This window comes from Patella vulgata, chromosome 1 (genome assembly GCF_932274485.2).
Source record: "Patella vulgata chromosome 1, xgPatVulg1.2, whole genome shotgun sequence".
NCBI classification, from domain to species: Eukaryota; Metazoa; Mollusca; class Gastropoda; family Patellidae; genus Patella; species Patella vulgata.
In genome coordinates, this window is record NC_065879.2 from 5,217,746 (window position 1) to 5,238,152 (window position 20,407).

The following is a 20,407-nucleotide window of genomic DNA, read 5'->3' on the forward strand; positions in this document are numbered from 1 at the left end:
TGTGGGTAATCCATTAGTAATAACATCAATGCTGATTAGTTAATCGAATGTCTGACGTCATAGGGTCAAAAGCCGCTCGTATGACTCTGACGCGACCTATCCCCACAACCGGTCAGATCTTCATGTAGTGTAGACCATCGAAAGTATAAAAAAAAACGAAACGAAATATAGAACTGTATTATAATCAGATTGGGGCGGAGCGCGGCGATCACACATTCAAATCAAAAGTTTACTGACATGGGATGAGGCTTCTAGGGGAAAATAGATAAACCATTCAAGCTGGCGAATACTTCTCCTATGCTGGTCTGCATGGATTTTGGGAAGTTGTGCTTGGGCCGGAAAATGTCATAGCGTATAATAGCTTGTCCTTTCTTACTTTTAGAGAATGCTGTACTTTCAATCCTTCTGCTTTCAGATGGGACGTATCCAAATATTATTTATGGTACTAATATTCATCGGCTGTGGTATATATCTTATAGCAGAATTTAGCGGGAAGCTAAACTGGAGTTCTACTGCATTGCTAAACAGAAGCTCGCTGCCAAACGGTACAAAGTTAATTGCTTGGGAAAATAAACCCGATTGGCCTTGGATACAAGATATAAGCTTCAAGAACTGTGCAGTCAAATCTTGTGCTTTTACTGCCCGAAAGGAAGAAGCCGATGTTGTGATTATTTATATGGTTAACTACCATCTCCAATCCCCGTTTCATCGACCTTTAGGTCAAATTTGGGCTGTTTTCGGATTAGAACCACCTCATTTAGTGTCAACAAACGTCTGGTCAAATCCTGCATGGCAATCACAGATCAATTGGACGATGACATACCGCTTAGATTCCACAATTTTTTTTCCCTATTACCTGTCTTCCAGGCCGATTCAAGATCTACCAAATTTAAAAGGGATTTTGTCCAAAAAATCGAGACTTGTCGCAGCTGTTGTGAGTAATTGTTATCTAGCGCCAAGTAAGAGACTGATATATATCCAGTTTCTTCAAAGACATCTTAAACAACCGATCGATGTTTATGGAAAGTGTGGAACACTTATGGCTGGTCAGGGATATGACTGGTTTAAAACTATTAGTGTCAAATATAAATTTTATCTTGCCTTTGAAAACTCTTTATGCAAGGATTATATAACAGAAAAGTTTTTCGGTAGACAAAATCTAAATTGGATCGTCATCGCACGAGGAAGTGGAAATTATTCTCAGTTTTATCCAAAACAATCATATATTGATACCCGTGATTTCAAAACAACAAAAGATTTGGCTGACTACATCCAGTATCTAGATAAAAATGACACGGCTTATTTAGAATATTTATCCAATAAACTAGATTTTAAGGCCCGATCTGACGCACCAGAACCATTTTGTGAAATCTGTAAACGTCTTCATGAACCACTGGTGCCAACACATTATGCTAATATTTGGGATTGGTTTTCTAAGAATGCCTGTTCTGAACCACAAGACATCATTTAAACAATCTCAATTCGTTTTCCGTTTTCGTACATTTTTTATATACCATATTTTATATTTTACCGGATTCAATTTTAATTAAAGCTGCAATTTCATATTTTTAAGTTATACTTTTAAAATTTATTAAAATAAAGCCTTAAAATAGATGGTATCCATAAACCGTCCTGCCTTGTTCAAGAATAATCCTATTAATCCTATGTCACCATTGCCAGCTGAGAAATTGGCAAAATATCATTTTCAACTTCAAACTCCAACGTTTGAAGGTAGCTAATGCATGGAGGCAATAGGAAAACAGGGGAGGTAATTGTATTATATCCTGTGTCAATGATTTTTAAGGGTGGGAAATAATGCCCATGGTCGTATAATAGTGAGTTCAAAAGACATAGACATAATTATGTTTTGACTTTCTTAGAAAATATGAAATTATCGCTTTAACGTACATGTACAACAAGGTACCTGAAAGGTATATCATCTGCATGGATTCGACTTTAGTGTGGAAGATGTACATACTATCCAGTTAGCCCAAGGCCAATAGGATAAACGCAATATAGGATATACGCAATGGACCTTATAAAGGCACGTTATATTCTGTACAGTTGTAAAGTATATTACGGATAGTGAAAACGGTTTATTCATAAAAGATAACCAAATGAAACGAAGTGACATGAAATGGGGTTTAACGTCCCACTGTTAATATTAATCCGCTTCACTCACTCACATACAACATAACAAGAAGTAGGGTCGTTTGCCCAACCCCGAGTTTCCCCCACTGCTAAAAAAAAAACTTTGCGCGCTAGACAAACTTATTGAAATAAAATAGTACCAAGTTAGTTACTGTTTCTACCCATTCCCACCATCTCTCACATACTTTGAACTGAGTTTGGGCTCCGTGGTTTATATTAAATATAAATCCTCCTATTGAGAGAGAGAGAGAGAGAGAGAGCGGGAGAGAGAGAGAGGGGGGGGGACCAGCAAATGATTCAATTTTATTTCAATAGATCGCTTGCGCGTAGGGGTCTTTAGCAATGAGAGAATGGGTTTAACGTCCTCTCGACACAATCTAGGTCATTTCGGGACTAACGCATGGTTCAATTTTTTATTTCAATAATTCGCATGCGCGTAAGGGTCTTTAGCAGTGGGAGGAAACCGGAGGACCCGGAGAAAACCCACGAGGTTGGACAGGCGACCCTACTCCTTGTCACGTACAACCGGGGATTCGAAACCACACCAGTTGACTCAATGACGGGCTTTATGATACAGTGCACACGTGCTAACCATTCGGTGATCCACCCACATCCCCCTATTAGGTAAGAGAATGGGCCCAGATTGACTAATATGAAGAAGTATCCTATACATCTTTTCACAAAGTTTCATATCAAAATATTGAGGCATTAGAAAAATCATCGCTAAATTTGCTTAACGGGGATTACGCATGCCATTAAGCAGGAATTTGATTGTTAAAGTTAATGAGTGACTTAGTAATTACGAGGGGGGTTGGATGGCCGAATGGTTAGCACGTGCGTGCTGTATCATAAGACCTGTCATTGAGTCAACTGGCGTGGTTTCGAATCCCCGGTTGTACGTGACAAGGAGTAGGGTCGCCTGTCCAGCCTCGTGGGTTTTCCCCGGGTCCTCCGGTTTCCTCCCACTGCTAAAGACCCCTACGCGCAAGCGAATTATTGAAATAAAATTAAACCATATGTTAGTCCCGAAATGACCTAGTTTGTGTCGAGTGAACGTTTAACCCCATTTCTCTCTCTCTCTAGTAATTATGAAGATCATAGACCACTGCGTGTTCCGGAAGCAACAGCCGCGGGTTTACAACATCAAGATGAGATGTACGAAGTTAAAGCGAGATCAAGCCTTCTATAATTAGACTACTCATAACTTCAGCAAGTATAAATGATAGATCGAGTGGAACTTGCAATAGTATCCAACGGATGTAGATGACAATTCAGTTCGTTGAAGTCTTTGTTCCATTCCTGACTGATGAGAACTGTACACGCATGTTTGGCATTTACCCGGTCTGTCATGGTATTACATATTTTTGATATTATTTGCTGACGACATTCTTGAAAGTTCGGGTTGTGGAACATTGTATACATATAACTGATATTATCAACAGATTTACAGACATGATCTTTATAATCTACAGGACAACCACCAGGAAGTTGATCAACAGCCAATACTAAACAGCTCCTGTCGTTAAATGCCACGTGAGCACTGTTTATGTGGGTTCCATCCTGTGTTGTCGGATATAATTCCAAGTTCACGACCCATCATTTCAATAGTAGTTCGATGCGGAATGTTCGTTAAGTTTAGATTACACCGCTTTGCAAATGACTGTAATAGTGGTGGAATATTTGCTGTTGGTACCTGATTAACTATGGCGTCATAAACAAGTTGACTGATTTCTGGTGAATATCTACAGCTCTTTTCCTCAACAATATCTGCTGATTGGGGGATCACGTGGCGTAGTGGGTAAGACACTGTCTCGCTAGCCTGGAGGTCGGGTGTTCGATCCCTGCATTTGCCGAGAAAGTTCATCCAGATTTTCCGGCGTGGTTTCCCCTTGTCAGTGATGCAGGATCGAGGGCCTGACAAGGACCGCTGTCTAGTCGTTCGGATGGGACGAACAACCGAGGTCCCGTGTACACATTGGCGTGCACGTAAAAGATCCCTTGGCAGTTGGAATTCGATATAAGAGTAGGCAATAGCGCCGCTGCCCGGGCAAAATTTCGCTCATAGCACACTATATGGCGTATGCCCATCTTCATTAGTCCAGGTTAGGAGCAGAACAGTAGGACGTTAAACCCTATTTCATTTCATTTCATTTCTATCTGTTGATTGAGTCATTGTTTCTATCGGACCTGTTAACTCAAACTTTTCATACTCTAATGTTACGATCTGTTCATTTTTAGATATAACGTCTTTCGCAAGGTCGATAACTTGCGAGGACAATGCAGCAGCTTATTTAACTGAATCCATCGATTTCTCAATGCGATGGCATTTCCGTTTCAGTTTGAGTAATTTAATTTGGGCTTTCTTCAGATTCTGTGAATCGGGATTATTTGCGATAATTTTTTTTTATTATCTCGTCTTTTCTTTTTAATTTCTGGTTTAACACCCGACTACGAAGTTGTGACTGCAGTTTGTTAATTCTCACCGTCTTCACGAGGCACATCCGCTGGTGACTCCTCTCATTAATATGCATGCTTTGATGCTTAATAAAGAAACAAGTCTGATTAGGATAGAATGACCATGGCAACCATCATTGTCAGGCCAGCCTTGAAGTGAAATTTACTTATCATCTTTCAAATACACTCACTAACTTTGTTTTTTTTGTGTGTGTTTCAATAAGTCAATGGTTGAATTTCATTGTTGATGACATAAAAGGAAAAAAAATCATGAAGATTTCCTAGAATAAAGTTTTGAGGTGTAGAACTTTTGGCCACTGCAAACAGAGTATAGCACCCAGAAAATATTCATTCCCAGTGTGTCGCCCAGGAAATTTAGAGGACTGTTATACTCATTCGACGCCACTTTTCGATCAATCAGAATCCAAGAAATTATCATTTTGGGCTACAATCCTAATTATCTTACGTACAATTCTGGAATCTGGTGGAGAGTGTAAGTTACTAAACGCTTTTTAAATCACCGTTGACAACCGGACGGTTCGAATTCTGGCGAGAGTTCGTCCGTTATTCATAATTCTTATACATACAATTCTGTTGACTGCTGGCCTTGTATCGCATACAATAATAGGCTATTTTTACATGTTCTGTCAAGTTGTGTCTTAATATTCGTGGGGGGTTGGATGGCCGAATGGTTAGCACGTGCACGCTGTATCATAAGGCCTGTCATTGAGTCAACTGATGTGGTTTCGAATCCACGGTTGTACGTGACAAGGAGTATGCTCGGCTGTCCAACCTCGTGGGTTTTTTCCGGGTCCTCCGGTTTCCTCCCACTGCTAAAGACCCCTACGCGCAAGCGGATTATTGAACTAAAATTAAACCATGTTAGTCCCGAAAAGATCTAGTTTGTGTCGAGTGGACGTTAAACCCCTTTTTTCTCTCACTCTCCCTCTCTACAGAAATACTAGCGGGATACCCAACATCAATACACACGGGGTTTAAATTCGCCCGTGATCCAATTCGCCCCCGGGGCCCAAATTGGATGGTCTAAAATATTCACTGGGTCATGCTGATTAATTTGATACCACATATGTAAGGGTTGAGCGCAGTCTGGTTAAAATACAGATCCTATTTCGTTTCGTTTTTATAGTTCAAAATTTCGTTTTACTTGTCTTTACTACAATAGGATCTGGAAGAGTTGTTATCATTGACGTGTTCTGAATGATGTGAGCTATTAGCAAATGAAACGGTCTGTTACGGCGAGCTTTGGGGGTGTTTTGCACGGAACTGTGGGTAATCCATTAGTAATAACATCAATGCTGATTAGTTAATCGAATGTCTGACGTCATAGGGTCAAAAGCCGCTCGTATGACTCTGACGCGACCTATCCCCACAACCGGTCAGATCTTCATGTAGTGTAGACCATCGAAAGTATAAAAAAAAACGAAACGAAATATAGAACTGTATTATAATCAGATTGGGGCGGAGCGCGGCGAACACACATTCAAATCAAAAGTTTACTGACATGGGATGAGGCTTCTAGGGGAAAATAGATAAACCATTCAAGCTGGCGAATACTTTTCCTATGCTGGTCTGCATGGATTTTGGGAGGTTGTGCTGGGGCCGAAAAATGTCATAGCGTATAATAGCTTGCCCTTTCTTACTTTTAGAGAATGCTGTACTTTCAATCCTTCTGCTTTCAGATGGGACGTATCCAAATATTATTTATGGTACTAATATTCATCGGCTGTGGTATATATCTTATAGCAGAATTTAGCGGGAAGCTAAACTGGAGTTCTACTGCATTGCTAAACCGAAGCTCGCTGCCAAACGGTACAAAGTTAATTGCTTGGGAAAATAAACCCGATTGGCCTTGGATACAAGATATAAGCTTCAAGAACTGTGCAGTCAAATCTTGTGCTTTTACTGCCCGAAAGGAAGAAGCCGATGTTGTGATTATTTATATGGTTAACTACCATCTCCAATCCCCGTTTCATCGACCTTTAGGTCAAATTTGGGCTGTTTTCGGATTAGAACCACCTCATTTAGTGTCAACAAACGTCTGGTCAAATCCTGCATGGCAATCACAGATCAATTGGACGATGACATACCGCTTAGATTCCACAATTTTTTTTCCCTATTACCTGTCTTCCAGGCCGATTCAAGATCTACCAAATTTAAAAGGGATTTTGTCCAAAAAATCGAGACTTGTCGCAGCTGTTGTGAGTAATTGTTATCTAGCGCCAAGTAAGAGACTGATATATATCCAGTTTCTTCAAAGACATCTTAAACAACCGATCGATGTTTATGGAAAGTGTGGAACACTTATGGCTGGTCAGGGATATGACTGGTTTAAAACTATTAGTGTCAAATATAAATTTTATCTTGCCTTTGAAAACTCTTTATGCAAGGATTATATAACAGAAAAGTTTTTCGGTAGACAAAATCTAAATTGGATCGTCATCGCACGAGGAAGTGGAAATTATTCTCAGTTTTATCCAAAACAATCATATATTGATACCCGTGATTTCAAAACAACAAAAGATTTGGCTGACTACATCCAGTATCTAGATAAAAATGACACGGCTTATTTAGAATATTTATCCAATAAACTAGATTTTAAGGCCCGATCTGACGCACCAGAACCATTTTGTGAAATCTGTAAACGTCTTCATGAACCACTGGTGCCAACACATTATGCTAATATTTGGGATTGGTTTTCTAAGAATGCCTGTTCTGAACCACAAGACATCATTTAAACAATCTCAATTCGTTTTCCGTTTTCGTACATTTTTTATATACCATATTTTATATTTTACCGGATTCAATTTTAATTAAAGCTGCAATTTCATATTTTTAAGTTATACTTTTAAAATTTATTAAAATGAAGCCTTAAAATAGATGGTATCCATAAACCGTCCTGCCTTGTTAAAGAATAATCCTATTAATCCTATGTCACCATTGCCAGCTGAGAAATTGGCAAAATATCATTTTCAACTTCAAATTCCAACGTTTGAAGGTAGCTAATGCATGGAGGCAATAGGAAAACAGGGGAGGTAATTGTATTATATCCTGTGTCAATGATTTTTAAGGGTGGGAAATAATGCCCATGGTCGTATAATAGTGAGTTCAAAAGACATAGACATAATTATGTTTTGACTTTCTTAGAAAATATGAAATTATCGCTTTAACGTACATGTACAACAAGGTACCTGAAAGGTATATCATCTGCATGGATTCGACTTTAGTGTGGAAGATGTACATACTATCCAGTTAGCCCAAGGCCAATAGGATAAACGCAATATAGGATATACGCAATGGACCTTATAAAGGCACGTTATATTCTGTACAGTTGTAAAGTATATTACGGATAGTGAAAACGGTTTATTCATAAAAGATAACCAAATGAAACGAAGTGACATGAAATGGGGTTTAACGTCCCACTGTTAATATTAATCGGCTTCACTCACTCACATACAACATAACAAGAAGTAGGGTCGTTTGCCCAACCCCGAGTTTCCCCCACTGCTAAAAAAAAACTTTGCGCGCTAGCAACTTATTGAAATAAAATAGTACCAAGTTAGTTACTGTTTCTACCCATTCCCACCATCTCTCACATACTTTGAACTGAGTTTGGGCTCCGTGGTTTATATTAAATATAAATCCTCCTATTGAGAGAGAGAGAGAGAGAGAGAGGGAGAGAGAGAGGGGGGACCAGCAAATGATTCAATTTTATTTCAATAGATCACTTGCGCGTAGGGGTCTTTAGCAATGAGAGAATGGGTTTAACGTCCTTTCGACACAATCTAGGTCATTTCGGGACTAATGGTTAGCACGTGCGTGCTGTATCATAAGACCTGTCATTGAGTCAACTGGCGTGGTTTCGAATCCCCGGTTGTACGTGACAAGGAGTAGGGTCGCCTGTCCAGCCTCGTGGGTTTTCCCCGGGTCCTCCGGTTTCCTCCCACTGCTAAAGACCCCTACGCGCAAGCGAATTATTGAAATAAAATTAAACCATATGTTAGTCCCGAAATGACCTAGTTTGTGTCGAGTGAACGTTTAACCCCATTTCTCTCTCTCTCTAGTAATTATGAAGATCATAGACCACTGCGTGTTCCGGAAGCAACGGCCGCGGGTTTACAACATCAAGATGAGATGTACGAAGTTAAAGCGAGATCAAGCCTTCTATAATTAGACTACTCATAACTTCAGCAAGTATAAATGATAGATCGAGTGGAACTTGCAATAGTATCCAACGGATGTAGATGACAATTCAGTTCGTTGAAGTCTTTGTTCCATTCCTGACTGATGAGAACTGTTGACGCATGTTTGGCATTTACCCGGTCTGTCATGGTATTACATATTTTTGATATTATTTGCTGACGACATTCTTGAAAGTTCGGGTTGTGGAACATTGTATACATATAACTGATATTATCAACAGATTTACAGACATGATCTTTATAATCTACAGGACAACCACCAGGAAGTTGATCAACAGCCAATACTAAACAGCTCCTGTCGTTAAATGCCACGTGAGCACTGTTTATGTGGGTTCCATCCTGTGTTGTCGGATATAATTCCAAGTTCACGACCCATCATTTCAATAGTAGTTCGATGCGGAATGTTCGTTAAGTTTAGATTACACCGCTTTGCAAATGACTGTAATAGTGGCGGAATATTTGCTGTTGGTACCTGATTAACTATGGCGTCATAAACAAGTTGACTGATTTCTGGTGAATATCTACAGCTCTTTTCCTCAACAATATCTGCTGATTGGGGGATCACGTGGCTTAGTGGGTAAGACGCTGTCTCGCTAGCCTGGAGGTCGGGTGTTCGATCCCTGCATTTGCCGAGAAAGTTCATCCAGATTTTCCGGCGTGGTTTCCCCTTGTCAGTGATGCAGGATCGAGGGCCTGACAAGGACCGCTGTCTAGTCGTTCGGATGGGACGAACAACCGAGGTCCCGTGTACACATTGGCGTGCACGTAAAAGATCCCTTGGCAGTTGGAATTCGATATAAGAGTAGGCAATAGCGCCGCTGCCCGGGCAAAATTTCGCTCATAGCACACTATATGGCGTATGCCCATCTTCATTAGTCCAGGTTAGGAGCAGAACAGTAGGACGTTAAACCCTATTTCATTTCATTTCATTTCATTTCTATCTGTTGATTGAGTTATTGTTTCTATCGGACCTGTTAACTCAAACTTTTCATACTCTAATGTTACGATCTGTTCATTTTTAGATATAACGTCTTTCGCAAGGTCGATAACTTGCGTGGACAATGCAGCAGCTTGTTTAACTGAATCCATCGATTTCTCAATGCGATGGCATTTCCGTTTCAGTTTGAGTAATTTAATTTGGGCTTTCTTCAGATTCTGTGAATCGGGATTATTTGCGATAATTTTTTTTTATTATCTCGTCTTTTCTTTTTAATTTCTGGTTTAACACCCGACTACGAAGTTGTGACTGCAGTTTGTTAATTCTCACCGTCTTCACGAGGCACATCCGCTGGTGACTCCTCTCATTAATATGCATGCTTTGATGCTTAATAAAGAAACCAGTCTGATTAGGATAGAATGACCATGGCAACCATCATTGTCAGGCCAGCCTTGAAGTGAAATTTACTTATCATCTTTCAAATACACTCACTAACTTTGTTTTTTTTGTGTGTGTTTCAATAAGTCAATGGTTGAATTTCATTGTTGATGACATAAAAGGAAACAAAATCATGAAGATTTCCTAGAATAAAGTTTTGAGGTGTAGAACTTTTGGCCACTGCAAACAGAGTATAGCACCCAGAAAATATTCATTCGCAGTGTGTCGCCCAGGAAATTTAGAGGACTGTTATACTCATTCGACGCCACTTTTCGATCAATCAGAATCCAAGAAATTATCATTTTGGGCTACAATCCTAATTATCTTACGTACAATTCTGGAATCTGGTGGAGAGTGTAAGTTACTAAACGCTTTTTAAATCACCGTTGACAACCGGACGGTTCGAATTCTGGCGAGAGGTCGCCCGTTATTCATAATTCTTATACATACAATTCTGTTGACTGCTGGCCTTGTATCGCATACAATAATAGGCTATTTTTACATGTTCTGTCAAGTTGTGTCTTAATATTCGTGGGGGGTTGGATGGCCGAATGGTTAGCACGTGCACGCTGTATCATAAGGCCTGTCATTGAGTCAACTGATGTGGTTTCGAATCCACGGTTGTACGTGACAAGGAGTATGCTCGGCTGTCCAACCTCGTGAGTTTTTTCCGGATCCTCCGGTTTCCTCCCACTGCTAAAGACCCCTACGCGCAAGCGGATTATTGAACTAAAATTAAACCATGTTAGTCCCGAAAAGATCTAGTTTGTGTCGAGTGGACGTTAAACCCCTTTTTTCTCTCACTCTCCCTCTCTACAGAAATACTAGCGGGATACCCAACATCAATACACACGGGGTTTAAATTCGCCCGTGATCCAATTCGCCCCCGGGGCCCAAATTGGATGGTCTAAAATATTCACTGGGTCATGCTGATTAATTTGATACCACATATGTAAGGGTTGAGCGCAGTCTGGTTAAAATACAGATGCTATTTCGTTTCGTTTTTATAGTTCAAAATTTCGTTTTACTTGTCTTTACTACAATAGGATCTGGAAGAGTTGTTATCATTGACGTGTTCTGAATGATGTGAGCTATTAGCAAATGAAACGGTCTGTTACGGCGAGCTTTGGGGGTGTTTTGCACGGAACTGTGGGTAATCCATTAGTAATAACATCAATGCTGATTAGTTAATCGAATGTCTGACGTCATAGGGTCAAAAGCCGCTCGTATGACTCTGACGCGACCTATCCCCACAACCGGTCAGATCTTCATGTAGTGTAGACCATCGAAAGTATAAAAAAAAAACGAAACGAAATATAGAACTGTATTATAATCAGATTGGGGCGGAGCGCGGCGAACACACATTCAAATCAAAAGTTTACTGACATGGGATGAGGCTTCTAGGGGAAAATAGATAAACCATTCAAGCTGGCGAATACTTCTCCTATGCTGGTCTGCATGGATTTTGGGAAGTTGTGCTTGGGCCGGAAAATGTCATAGCGTATAATAGCTTGCCCTTTCTTACTTTTAGAGAATGCTGTACTTTCAATCCTTCTGCTTTCAGATGGGACGTATCCAAATATTATTTATGGTACTAATATTCATCGGCTGTGGTATATATCTTATAGCAGAATTTAGCGGGAAGCTAAACTGGAGTTCTACTGCATTGCTAAACAGAAGCTCGCTGCCAAACGGTACAAAGTTAATTGCTTGGGAAAATAAACCCGATTGGCCTTGGATACAAGATATAAGCTTCAAGAACTGTGCAGTCAAATCTTGTGCTTTTACTGCCCGAAAGGAAGAAGCCGATGTTGTGATTATTTATATGGTTAACTACCATCTCCAATCCCCGTTTCATCGACCTTTAGGTCAAATTTGGGCTGTTTTCGGATTAGAACCACCTCATTTAGTGTCAACAAACGTCTGGTCAAATCCTGCATGGCAATCACAGATCAATTGGACGATGACATACCGCTTAGATTCCACAATTTTTTTTCCCTATTACCTGTCTTCCAGGCCGATTCAAGATCTACCAAATTTAAAAGGGATTTTGTCCAAAAAATCGAGACTTGTCGCAGCTGTTGTGAGTAATTGTTATCTAGCGCCAAGTAAGAGACTGATATATATCCAGTTTCTTCAAAGACATCTTAAACAACCGATCGATGTTTATGGAAAGTGTGGAACACTTATGGCTGGTCAGGGATATGACTGGTTTAAAACTATTAGTGTCAAATATAAATTTTATCTTGCCTTTGAAAACTCTTTATGCAAGGATTATATAACAGAAAAGTTTTTCGGTAGACAAAATCTAAATTGGATCGTCATCGCACGAGGAAGTGGAAATTATTCTCAGTTTTATCCAAAACAATCATATATTGATACCCGTGATTTCAAAACAACAAAAGATTTGGCTGACTACATCCAGTATCTAGATAAAAATGACACGGCTTATTTAGAATATTTATCCAATAAACTAGATTTTAAGGCCCGATCTGACGCACCAGAACCATTTTGTGAAATCTGTAAACGTCTTCATGAACCACTGGTGCCAACACATTATGCTAATATTTGGGATTGGTTTTCTAAGAATGCCTGTTCTGAACCACAAGACATCATTTAAACAATCTCAATTCGTTTTCCGTTTTCGTACATTTTTTATATACCATATTTTATATTTTACCGGATTCAATTTTAATTAAAGCTGCAATTTCATATTTTTAAGTTATACTTTTAAAATTTATTAAAATGAAGCCTTAAAATAGATGGCATCCATAGACCGTCCTGCCTTGTTAAAGAATAATCCTATTAATCCTATGTCACCATTGCCAGCTGAGAAATTGGCAAAATATCATTTTCAACTTCAAATTCCAACGTTTGAACATAGCTAATGCATGGAGGCAATAGGAAAACAGGGGAGGTAATTGTATTATATCCTGTGTCAATGATTTTTAAGGGTGGGAAATAATGCCCATGGTCGTATAATAGTGAGTTCAAAAGACATAGACATAATTATGTTTTGACTTTCTTAGAAAATATGAAATTATCGCTTTAACGTACATGTACAACAAGGTACCTGAAAGGTATATCATCTGCATGGATTCGACTTTAGTGTGGAAGATGTACATACTATCCAGTTAGCCCAAGGCCAATAGGATAAACGCAATATAGGATATACGCAATGGACCTTATAAAGGCACGTTATATTCTGTACAGTTGTCAAGTATAGTACGGATAGTGAAAACGGTTTATTCATAAAAGATAACCAAATGAAACGAAGTGACATGAAATGGGGTTTAACGTCCCACTGTTAATATTAATCCGCTTCACTCACTCACATACAACATAACAAGAAGTAGGGTCGTTTGCCCAACCCCGAGTTTCCCCCACTGCTAAAAAAAACTTTGCGCGCTAGCAACTTATTGAAATAAAATAGTACCAAGTTAGTTACTGTTTCTACCCATTCCCACCATCTCTCACATACTTTGAACTGAGTGCTGTATCATAAGACCTGTCATTGAGTCAACTGGCGTGGTTTCGAATCCCCGGTTGTACGTGACAAGGAGTAGGGTCGCCTGTCCAGCCTCGTGGGTTTTCTCTGGGTCCTCCGGTTTCCTCCCACTGCTAAAGACCCCTACGCGCAAGCGAATTATTGAAATAAAATTAAACCATATGTTAGTCCCGAAATGACCTAGTTTGTGTCGAGTGGACGTTAAACCCCATTTCTCTCTCTCTCTAGTAATTATGAAGATCATAGACCACTGCGTGTTCCGGAAGCAACGGCCGCGGGTTTACAACATCAAGATGAGATGTACGAAGTTAAAGCGAGATCAAGCCTTCTATAATTAGACTACTCATAACTTCAGCAAGTATAAATGGTTATCCAAGCACTTTCAATTTGTAGACTTAAAGATACATTCCCGCGTACAAACTGGGTGATTTAATGGTATATATGGACTAAAAACATATTCAAACTAATTAATTTGTCATAATTTTGCTTCAAATCCTTCTCAAACATTGTAATTGCTAAGGAATGCCCTTCTATAAAAATTCGATCAAACCAGGTCATGTTTACGTCACGTGACTTACCTCCCTTGGAAGCCAGATGAGAATTCATTGCATACATAAGACGATGTTGTCTGTAATCGCTTACTATTTATTACAAATGTCAATCCTAATTAAATTCTTGTATTATCCACTACCCGCGTCTTTTTCCGTCATTTTTATCTCAGAAAGTGTTGTACGTTTAACTCTTCATAAAGTTTATCAACTTGTACATCAAGCGCTCAATGTTCGCGTGTGACCTTTGACATCACGCGTGCAGAAATTCCTAATCGTCGGGCTGTCGATTTGGGGTACCCTTACATTTTTGTCCTGTATACGCTCCATGAATGTTTTTCGGGGAATCCAGTATTTCTCGAGTAAGATTAGATGTCTCTACTTTCCATATATACCAAAATTGTGAAGGCCTTGGTAAGATGTACGTAGTTAAAGCGAGATCAAGCCTTCTATTGAAGATGGTTGAAACTAAACCATTATGTCCTTGAAAAAGTATCAGAGGATACAAGTGCCAACGGTCTTTCACACAGAATAAACCAGTTTAACAGTTTTGATAAAAGGTTGGTATTTTCTGTTGTTGTTCGGAGTTCTTTGTATGATTTTAAGGCTTAGTTATTTCCAGCTTCTTGCCAACACTGTCAATGACTCAATTCATTAGTAGTTTTTAAAAAATCAACTTACTCAAACAGCAGAGCTTTCATGACCATGTGACCTTCTTCATGAGCTTTATACATAAGAGTATATAAATATGGTAACAATCTGTATCTAGTCATAAGAACTGGTTTAACTATATCTACAAAACGCTGATCCCACGATGCTGGATCTTGATGCTATAAATAGTAACACATGTGTATAACAACAGATTTAACTATATCTACAAAACGCTGGTCCCATGATCCCGGACCTTGATACAATAAATAGTAGCATGTACGTTTAATATAAGAACAGGTTAGTTCTCATTATGTTTTGGAAAATGTTGCCAAACGGGCTCAAACTATGTGCGAATGGCACGTAGTAGCAACAGTTTACGATCTGTTTACGAACTGCTTGACTGCATTGGCCGTGTTCTAGGACTTTGTGCCTGTTCATAATTTTTTCCCGTCCTGCAATTAGACGGAGTGTCAACGTTCTTAAAACGAGATGGAGGTACTGCGAACGGAATTGTCGTACTATAAACAGTATTATCGTACTTCAATCATACTAGGGACGTGTTACGACGTGACGTGGTCAGTCTGTAGCTCGCCCAGGTCCGTTTGCTTGTTTTTCCTTATAGGCTTTATTTTTTTTTTGCTACAGAGGACTTCATTGGCTTTGAGCCATTCCACCATGTCCTCTTCGTGCTCAGGGGTGAGTCTTGGTTTTCCCCAGGCTCTTCTGTTGCTCTCTGTCACTTACTGAGGCAAAGCGTGGAGATCAACAGGATCCAGAGACAAACTGAGGAGGAGCCGGAGCTTGGGGATCTTCTGGCAGTACTAGTGGCTGCTTTTCCACGGACAGAGAAAGAGAGAGAAATGGGGTTTAACGTCCACTCGACACAAACTAGGTCATTTCGGGACTAACATATGGTTCAGTTTTATTTCAATAACTCGCTTGTGTGGCGGGGTCTTTAGCAGTGGGAAGAAACCGGAGGACCCGGAGAAAACCAACGGGGTTGGACAGACGACCCTACTCCTTGTCGCGTACAACCGGGGAATCGAAACCACGCCAGTTGAATCAATGACAGACTTTGTGATACAGCGCGCATGCGCTAACAATTCGCCCCCCTCAATGGCAGACCTTGTGATATAGCGCGCACGCGCTAATCATTGCCCCCCCCACCATCATGAAACGGAATCGTTAAGACACAAGGAGAATAGGAACAATAAATACTCACTATTGCCACTATACTGCTAATAATAATCATAATTACGATGAACAAAAACAACCGAAAAACAAACAAGCGCAATATACTAACCACACAGCCCCCAACCCCCACCCATCACCACCAACAACATGAAACCGAATCGTTGAAACACAAGGAAAAAGGAACAATAAATGCTCACTATTGAAACTACTGTTAATAATAATCATAATTAATTACGCTAAACACGAACAACCAAAAAAACAAACGCAACATACCAAACGCATTCCCCCACCCTCTACACACACCCCCCCCCACACACACACACCCATACACACACATAAATAAGAGTTGCCATGAAACATACCCTAAATATCTGTTCCTTCCATCTACCATTATGATTTCTGGCAAATGGGTAAAACGCGCCTAACTGGTGCCATCTTAAACACATTTCATATTCTGCTTCATACCAAAATCCACAAATATCCACACCGTTCTTTGAATTGAAACATAAAAGAGAATTGCCAGGATGTTGCATTTACACCATCGGCAAATTCCGACTGAAAATTGTAAAATCTTTAGAAGCAACAAATGACGGAACACCTCATATCACTTGTTGCTAAAATCGTCTCTTGGTGAGGAGAGGGGAAGGGTGGGAGAGAGGGGGGAGGGGGTAACGTCCACTCGACACAAACTAGGTCATTTCGGGACTAACATATGGTTCAATTTTATTTCAATAATTCGCTTTCGCAGTGGGACGAAACCGAAGGACCCGGGGAAAACCCACGAGGTTGGAGGCGGGAGAGAGGGAACGGCTATCCTAGATGGTGTACGGGTCTTTAGCAGTAAGAAGAAACTAGAGGACCCAGAGAATATCCACGAGGTTAGTCAGGCCATCCTACTCCATTTCAAGTACAAGTGAGAGGTCGATGACGGATCTTACGATCGACAATTAGGCCACTCCCTGCCCTTGTTTTAAAGGACTTGGCCATTTCAAATGTTATGTTCTGTATTACTGCATACTTCCATTTGGTTTGAACATGGAGCTATGGTGGCGCAGTGCGTAAGGCGCTAAATAACTAACCAGGTGGTCCTGGGTTCGACCCCGGCGTTTGTCGACGAGAACGATGCCCGGGATTTCCAAGTGTCGTTTGGTCAGTGGTGAAGGATGAAGGACCTGACATTGGGTGTGAACGAAAAATTTCCCTCAAAGCCACTGCATTGCGCATGCTCGTTTGATGCAGAACGGTGGGAAGTTAAAGCCCATTTCATTTCATATCATTTGGCTTGAGCATCACAAAAGTACTCTAACGTAGAGTTGGTGTATTTCTTCAGTTAGAAGTATTAATCATATTTTTTATGTTTACCAAGTCTCTATCATCCAGAAAAATATTCTATGAATATTAAACTCCCGGTTACGCATGGGCAATGGATTTTTCGTCAAATATTTACAACGGTTCTGGATGACCGAGACTAATGTTTACCATAGTTTGATAATTATGTACTTACCATAGAAAACCCAAACATACTAAATTCCATTATGCCTGAAAACGTATAAAAAATCTCAGAAATATAATTGCTATGCGGGAATTTGTAATGCATACCCTACAAACGTCTTCAACTGATTAGCCAAGGTTGATAGTTAGATGATACACTGCTGTATGTATGGGAATAACAGACCATCTTCGCGTTTCATGGAATTTCTTTATGTTGGATGCAGACCACCATTGATATCGATGTTAATTCTGGTTTCTTTGTCCGGCCTCAACTATTCCCCAAATTTTCGTTGGGCTGAAAGCTTTTCACTACTGACAGAGCAAAGAATAGTCATGTTGTTTTGCTCCAAATTTTGTATGAGGTTGATCACTGAAATTTTGAGATACACAAATTTGAAGTGGCATGCTAAATACATACACTGTACATATCACCGTGACCAACCTCTGTTATCCTTCTGTCTCTAATTCTAATTAGGCATGAATATGAACAAAAACTAGGCATGCAAAATTGGTGAAAAGGGAAAGAGCATATTCCTGAAGCAATAGCCCGAGAAATCCCCCTCTGGCCATTGCTGGATTGGCTTCTGATACTTGAGCTTTTGAGGGAGTTTGTCTATTCTTCCCGTTCAATCAAATCTATCCCATGTTCAGCAACATGACAGTCCTTTGTACAATCTGGGTCTTCCCCAAAACTCTGGACAGTGATTTAAGGTATTAAAAACGGTGAAAGTATGTTCGTCTCCAAACAGTATTGTTTACATTGTTTTCGATTTGATAGCCTCGTTTGTCACGCAATTAGTTTTTCTGCAATATTGTGCAAGGCACTACTTAATTGGGCATAATAAAATCGTGAGTCATTACGAAACGTTATGTAAACATATTTGGTCCAATTTAGAGCTCTGTTTTAACCGTAATGCTTTTGTAACGCAGTTAGATATAGGTTGTTAATCGGACTATTGACCAGTCATAATTTGGTACAGAAATTTGCTTTCGTTAAAGCAGTGTTTAGTGGGGTTAGGTATAATCAAACGAAACACTACGAGGAGTATGGGAAAGAGGGGGTTATTCCCATATACAGACGGACTAGAAATCTACATTTTGTTTCACTGAATTATGGCCCTTTATTCATTTAAAAATGCAACGGGTTCAACGTCCTACGTTTTGGCACTGCCTGGGCTACTAAATACGGGCATACGACATACAGGATGCTATGAAGCAAACTTTGCCCAAATAGCGGCGCTTCGACCTATTCTTATTTCAAATTCCAACTGTCAAGGGTTATTTTACGTGCACACCAATGTGTACGAGGGACTTCGGTTTTTTAATCCCAGCCGAACGACTATACGTTGTCCCTTGCCACGTCCACTGTCCCACACTTATGACATTGGGATCGAGATGGGGTTTAACGTCCACACGACATAAACTATGCCATTTCGGAACTAATTTATGGTCCAATTTTATTTCAATAATTCGCTTGCGAGTAGGGGTTTTTAGCAGTGAGAGGAAACCGTTGACTCGGACAAAAGCCAAGGGGTTGGACAGGCGACCCTACTACTTGTCGCGCACGCGTTAAATCAATTCGGCTGGTACTAGACACTACTGTTCATAACAACTGCTGTTAAGCCTTTAGGCTCCTAATGAAGGTAAAAATATTGAATTTACATATACTGTCGGGATTAGGGGATCTTCACGATTTTAAGGCGTTAGTATAAACAAGTTTTGAAGTTTTTTTAATATGTGTATGTGTCAGTTTCTGTCAAATTGTTCATGAATCACCGCATACAGCGTTTTGGCAAAACACTACAAACTATTCCATCTGTGGTAGAACTAGCTCAATCTGATTAAAATACAGATCTATATTTCGTTTCGTTTTTTTATACTTAGGTCGCGTCATAGGTCATACGAGCTTTTATCCCTATGACGTCAGACATTTGATTAACCAATAAGCATTGCTGTTTCTAGTGGATTACCCACAGTTCCGTGCAAAACACGCCGAAATCTCAACGTAACAGACTGTCTCATTGGCTAATCCCTCACATTATCCAGAACACGCCAATGATAAAAACTCTTCCGGATCCTAGTGTAGTAAAGACAAGTAAGACAAAATTTTGAACTATAAAAAAACGAAACGAAATAGGATCTGTGTTTTAATCAGATTGGAACTCGCTCAGTCGGATTAAAATATGGGACAACGTTAGAACAATGGAGAAAATATATCATGGTCTGTAAGCCGATCCAGTAGTTACCTTTAAGTTTAATGAAATATGAAACGGGGTTTAACGTCCCACTTTCCTGCACGACTGGGCTAATGAAGCTGGGCATACGCCATACAGTGTGCTATATGGGAACTTTTTCAAGGACAGGGGCACAGGGTCTACTCTTATTTCGAATTCCAGCTAACATGGGTTCTTTTACGTGCACGCCAATGTGTACACATGACCTCGGTTTTTTGCCCCATTCGAACTACTATATGCTGTCCATTGCATCCTGCACCACTGACAAGGGAGATACCGTTAAGGGGGTTTCGTGGCCGAATGGTCTAAATATTAAAGTCTGCCATTCAGTCAAATGGTTTAAATGATTTTGATCTTAGCGTGTTCTATAGACAAGCGAATTATTGAAATAACACTGTGGCATATATTAGTCCCGAAACTTGTGTTGGGTGGACATTAAACCCTATTTCTCTCCCACACACTTACTGACAATACACCAGTGTAGATTGGACCATCTACTTTCATTATCACCCATCCATTTAGTAGCATATTTACCAGTACCAACAAATGATGATCTAGTCATCGTCCATGGTCTCATTCCT

The 20,407-nt window shown here is 40.0% G+C and overlaps 1 non-coding gene across 1 annotated transcript in view; it reads right to left on the reverse strand.

The window, feature by feature from the left end:
• The window catches only part of LOC126815465 (uncharacterized), a 53,696-nt gene extending 33,297 nt beyond the window's left edge, over window positions 1-20,399 (reverse strand). The window contains exons 1-4 of the transcript XR_008786593.1: window positions 20,292-20,399; window positions 17,606-17,640; window positions 16,464-16,592; window positions 14,938-15,086 (exon numbers count right to left, since the gene is read on the reverse strand). This is a non-coding gene — a transcript (uncharacterized LOC126815465). The remainder of the gene's footprint in view (window positions 1-14,937; window positions 15,087-16,463; window positions 16,593-17,605; window positions 17,641-20,291) is intronic.
• Window positions 20,400-20,407: the final 8 nt, after the last annotated feature.